Source organism: Elaeis guineensis, chromosome 3 (genome assembly GCF_000442705.2).
Source record: "Elaeis guineensis isolate ETL-2024a chromosome 3, EG11, whole genome shotgun sequence".
Taxonomy (NCBI): domain Eukaryota; kingdom Viridiplantae; phylum Streptophyta; class Magnoliopsida; order Arecales; family Arecaceae; genus Elaeis; species Elaeis guineensis.
In genome coordinates this window covers 93,910,274-93,916,470 of record NC_025995.2, presented here as the reverse complement: position 1 = coordinate 93,916,470, position 6,197 = coordinate 93,910,274, and the positions used below count along the sequence as shown (strand labels likewise).

Below are 6,197 nucleotides of genomic sequence, written 5' to 3'. Positions count from 1 at the left end.
TATTTTATTCCTTCTACCTATAATCCATCGACTTGTATCCACTTATCTGATATCCCTGCAAGCTATTATAAGGTCAAATCTACCATAATCCAGATGCTCCCATCTTTCTATGGAAATACCAATGAAGATCCTTACAAGTATCTAGATGAGTTCTTAGAAATCTGTTCCACGATGAAGATTCAAAATTTTACTAATGATGCACTTAGACTGACCCTATTCTCTTTCTCATTTAAGGACAGCCAAGTACTGGCTTGGCATGATAAGGAGACCAATCCAAACTTGGGCTGAAATGCAGCACGAGTTTTTTAAAAAATTCTATTCCATAGGTCGAACCAACACCATGAGGTGAGCCATCACTGAATTTGCTCAGCTTTCAGAGGAATAAATTCATGAGTCATGGGAGAGACTTAAGAAATTTCTTAGAAAATGCCCACACCATGGTCTATCTAAGTGGTAAATTATTCAAACTTTCTATGAGAGTTTAGGTGATCAGTATAGACAGATGGTAGATGCATCTTGTTGGAGGTGCATTCATGAGTAAGTGAGGATGAAGCTTATACTTTATTTAAAATTTTGAGTGAAAACTCGATCAACCATGCTTCATTATCTTCCTACAAAAGATCGATCCCTTACCAAAAGTGGGCAGGAATTTTTGAAGACAAACAAACATACTCTAGTTTTAAGGCTGACTTGAACCTCATAGCTCAAAAATTAGATAAAGTCAACCTTCTTACCTAGAAGTTAGATCAGTTCTTAACCCTAGATCAATAATTTTCTGTGCAATACATACCACCTCTCAATTATCGGAGATCTATTCTATCTGTGCTAGCTCAGCCCATTATGTGAGTGAATGTCCTATGGCTACATAGTTTTCAACTTTTATCCAAGAACGAGTTCAAGCTGTCCAAGATTACTTCAAGCTTGTCAATGATCTATTCTCAAATATATATAATCTAGGTTGGAGGGACCATCCTAATTTTTCTTGGAGATCCCAACAAACTCAGGCTCAGACCTAAATTTTTCCTATGCAAAACTTTCAAAATAGACCCCAATATCAAAATTATGCCTATAATAGAGATTAGCCTAGTCAACCTACCTAGCTACCATATCATAATCAGCCGTCATACCTACTTCCTTAATAGATCAATCTAGCCGATGATAGATTTAATCAACTCCAACAATTGATTATAACCCAACAATAATCTATCATTAGGTTAGAAATACAAACAAAATATTTAGCTAAGTCTATCATGAGGAGAAAACTAGGTCAATTGTCAAGCCAACCGATACCAAATCTCAGAAACAACCCATCCACCCACCAACCACTTGGATCTAGTCATCAATTCAATGTCCTTCCTAAGAATCCTCAATTTGAGAATGCCAATGCAATTACTGAACTGAGAAGTGGTAGAATCCTTAAAGACCCATATCTAGACCAAGTGAGAGAGGCTAATACTGATGCTAGCAAAAATAAGAATTTGAAAGAAGAGGTTAGTACTTAGACTAATCCAATAGAAAAACTTAAGCCCGAAACTGGTACTGATGCTGGTTCTAATTTGAGTAAGAAAAATAAAAGGAAGAAGAGCATAGATGATTTACCTGAGACATATAAATAAAGAGTCTCATTTTCTTTAGCTCTAGAAGTTGGTTCTTTTTGCAAAAAGTAAGGATCACGCAATGAGGAATTAATGAAATTATTCAAATAAGTTCATATTAATCTATCTCTCTTCGATACGATTCAGCACGTTTCGACTTAGGCAAAATTTTTTAAGGAACTCTGCACACAAAAGCATGAACCAAGAATAATAGAGAGAATTATACTGTCTGAGGATGTCAGTGTAGTTCTGTTGAATCCATTGCCTCAAAAAATAAACGATCTTGGTGCTCCTTCATGTGTTATAAGAGGCATCACCTTTGATCGAGCTCTATTAGATTTAGGAGCTAGGGTGAACCTACTTCCGACCTCAGTTTATAAAAAATTTAGGATTGGAGAACTGAAACTCACATCAGTTATTCTACAATTAGCCAATAAATCTATAAAGACACCATATGGTCTAATTGAGAATTTCTTAGTTAGAGTGAATCAATGTTATTTTTCAATAGACTTCCTTATAATTGATATGGAACCATCTCAGGAGCTGAATCAAAATCCCATAATGTTAGGTCATCCATTCCTGACCACTGTCAATGCCAATATTAATTTTAAAATAAGAGCCATGGATATTTCTTTTGGAGATCAAAAGATGAAAATTAATATTTTTAATGTCTCAAAATATACTCAGAAAGAGAAAAATTGTTTGGTAGTTAAATTAATAAATAAAATAATTGAATTTGATTTCTCCTTAAAATTAATAAAAGATGATTTTCTGGATGAACCCATTGAAGAAACTCAAATCCAAGAGGTGAATGTCCTACATGATTCACCTCACCCACCTTACCCATTAGAATTTATCAATCCAATATTTGACACAGGGTAGGTGAAAGAATCTGTATGGTTTGGTAGAAGATGATAAACTTAGTACTTTCTGAGAGGCAACTCAATTTTTATTTTTTTTATATATTTTTAGATTAATCGAGTCTTGCTTAGTATCTTTTGTAGAGATTTGAAGACTATTAGCTAAGTTGAAGGAAGAATCAATTTTGAAAAAGACTTCTAGATCAGGTGATATCTCTTTTTTTTCTTTCTTTTGAATGCACCCTCTATTTTTTTTACTCCATTGAGGACAATATCGATTAAGTTGGAAAGAATAATAAAAAAAAATTATATCCTTAAATAAGTTAGTATTTAGCATTTAAGCATCTGATTACACTAAGAATTGAGTTAAACTAAGTATTTTTTTTAAAAAATTGATGTACAGATTATAGAGTTTGTGAGATATTGAGGGGTCAAATATTAAGAAAACTCAATAAAGAGTTAAGTTTAGAACTTAAATAATTTTTTTAAATATTTTTAAATTTTTCTATCAGTATCAAAGAAGAGTTTACTTCTTATAGGTTTGTATAGGATAACTATATGTTTCTTCGTATATACATAAAAAAAAAAGAGTTTCTAAGTACTTCATGCTGAGTAATTGAACTTTTTTGCTTAAGCATGCATTGAGTTTCACGTCAAAAGGTATGAAGGATAAAAAAACTCTATTATAAAGCTAGTTTTGATTTATAGCCCATTTGATTTGAGTAAGTAAGTTCGAGAAGTATTTTATACCTAGTGCTCTGAAGTCATCTGGTTCGTGAGTCATTCACTGAAAACTTACTATATGGGTCAAACAGAAAACTTAAAGATTTAAGATACTCAATAGCAGTACAATGTTAAAAAAATATCAATAAATAAAAGATAGAAGTAATAATATACTTGCCCATATAAAGGTTAATGATTTGAAGATAAAGATAGAGGTAATTTACAAAAAGTTCAAAAAAAATTTAGTGCTCTTAGCTTCACTCCATATTGATTAGTATTAATACCCCAATGATATACCTTGCTCATACTCTACTAAACATCAGTGATCCTTTTTAAAATTATCTAATGAAATTTGAAACTCTAAGTTAAATGCTACTTAACTCTATGTTCTTTTTTTACTCAAGGATGAGCAAAGTTCAAGTTGGAGGATGTGAAAGTCATATATCTTTACATTTATTTTAAATATTTTTAGTAATTAATGGTGCTAACATCTTTTAAAAAATCTAATTTTATAACTAAATTAATTTTTTTTATAAAAATAAATAATTTTAAAAATATAAAATTAGAGTATATTTATAAAAAATAGATGTTAAACTAATTGAGCAAATTAAGTATCAAAATAAATGAAGAATTAGTGAGCAATTTAATTCATATCTTTTCTTATTTTTAGATACAAAATTTGAGCAAAATCAAACAAAAATATCTAAAAATCTATTTTAAATAACCTTCAATGCACAATGGACCAGCTACTCAGTCTATAGAATTAGAGCGCGGTTCATAGAAATTCTTGTGGTCCATGATGCAGCTCATGGCAGACGAAAGATTTTTTGCGCAATCAAACGGCTGAGATCACGCCAAACACGCGATCGGATGGCTGAGAAGAAGCTTTACCATATCCAGTAGTGGTGGCCCATAATAGCTGCATGATCGGATGGTCCAAAGTGATCTTGAGTGAGATCCAATGACTGTGGTTGGTTGTCGATTGAGAACTAAACTAGAAGTAACTTCTGTGTGCCATCTGATTGCTGAAATTCGATCTGAAGCCTGATCCGACGGTCAGCATTCTTCCCAATTATGAATAAGAGATCCTATGCACCATCTGACGGTCCAAATTTAATTAAGGATAGAAATTGTTGATTGAGATCCTATGCACCACCTATGCACCATCTTTCAACTGTTGATTGAGACTTTTACATATTGATGTAAAAATTAAGGATAGAAATTTTTTTTAAAAAAATAGATAAAAATTATTTCTTTCTATTTTTGGATATAGAAAAAAGATGGAGTATTCATAAAAGTCTTTCTGAAGATGAAAACTAGACTACCGAATGATTGGAGAGCAGAGGTACATATAGATCGATCATGAGATGGCTTAATTTATAATACACTTAGGGTTTGACCCACATTCCATCCACTGGCTCAAATGATTAGAAAAGTCCATAAACCATCCAATTTCTTTTACATGCTCTTACATGCTGGTAGTTAGAATTAAGTATAATTGCATGTGATACATTTGTATCTGTTTTGGATGTACATGAGACTTAAGTCTCTCATTTAAATTATATTAAGTCATAATGACGAAATATTGAGAACACTTCTCATGCCTTCCTTCATGCCAAGTCAGTATTATGCCAAGAACTGTAGTAGGTTTGTTATGCTATCCACACAACTTACTATGGGGACTGATATGATACTGTCTTGGTGCATAATGATGCTTATAGTATTTAGCTTATGCTAAGTCAATAGAGTATGTTAAAAATTATAGTAAGTTTGTTGTGCTATCTACAAGGTTTGCTATAGGATTTGATGTGATGTTGACTTAGTGATACTTATGATATATTTGGGTACTGCTACCCTATTGTGCTATCCACAAGAATAGTATTATTCAGATATGACCATATGGGAATAAAAGATAAGATTTAACTAAAATATTATAGTTTGTTGCACTATCTACAAGGCTATAAATATTTTAGAGGCAAAAGTTATGTTGAGAGTTGTATGAAATGCAATTGGTAAAGAGTTACCTATCCTTAAACTCGTAAAAATTTGTTGTGCTATCCACAAAGCATTTATGAGAGATTGGGATCTTAACCCTACTTAGGAACCTGACGACAAGATTTCTTATTTTTCATACTAGAGGGCTATAAAATTCATAAAATAAGTGAGAGAAATAATTAGATAAAAGACCTCATCTAAATGGTACATATCATTATGAGTAGTCCTTTATGTTATTATTCTTATAAATACATATGCATCTTCACTATCATTGCATGGTATATTTGATATCTTTTAAATTGATCGAACCTTATGGAGTGGTTGAGAAATATGAGAATAGTTCTCACTTAGGAGATAGTTTTCTATTCTCCTAATCCTGATTCTGTTAGAAATGATGCTTGAGAGAAAGAAAGAACCACATATGAGATATGACGGGGTGACAGTATGACTGTCAAGTGAATCATGATTAACTTAATTATGTGATTAAGTCAATTAGATTTTTTTATGGATGGTGAATTGAATTAGGATTTGATCCTGCCATATTTTTTGATTCCTTCAGTCTTATGGATAGCATCTCCCAAGAGAAGTTCATTGAGGCATGATAGGAGGCAAGTTCTAAGAAGACTTTCTAAACAAAGAACCAATTTTCCCCACTAAATGTTAAAGTTAGCTACATGTAATATAGCTAAATCTAACTTTGTGTCTTTGTAATCCATTTCGCTTTCTTTAGAATATGTAGCTTGTGAAGTCTTTGGAAAAGCTAGGCAAACAAGCTTTTTTATATCGTCAAGATCACATCCTATCCCCATCCTATTCGTAAACTCCTCTTTGTTTCATTTTCCAGCTGGCAACAAAATGTAGATAAGTGATTTCAAATACTAGTTAAATTCATTGGTTTCATGGATGCAAATTTTAAATTATAAATTGTCACTTGTTACATTTGATGTGCTGTATGTAACAAGTCTCTTGTTGGAGGGAATTCGATTGCAATGCATTAGAATGAAGTAGACTAAAATGGTGGGAG

At 32.1% G+C, this 6,197-nt stretch overlaps 1 non-coding gene across 1 annotated transcript; it reads right to left on the bottom strand.

The window, feature by feature from the left end:
• Positions 1-335: 335 nt before the first annotated feature.
• Positions 336-444, bottom strand: LOC114914055 (small nucleolar RNA R71). The gene has a single exon (XR_003800488.1). It is a non-coding gene; the product is annotated as a small nucleolar RNA R71 (small nucleolar RNA).
• Positions 445-6,197: the final 5,753 nt, after the last annotated feature.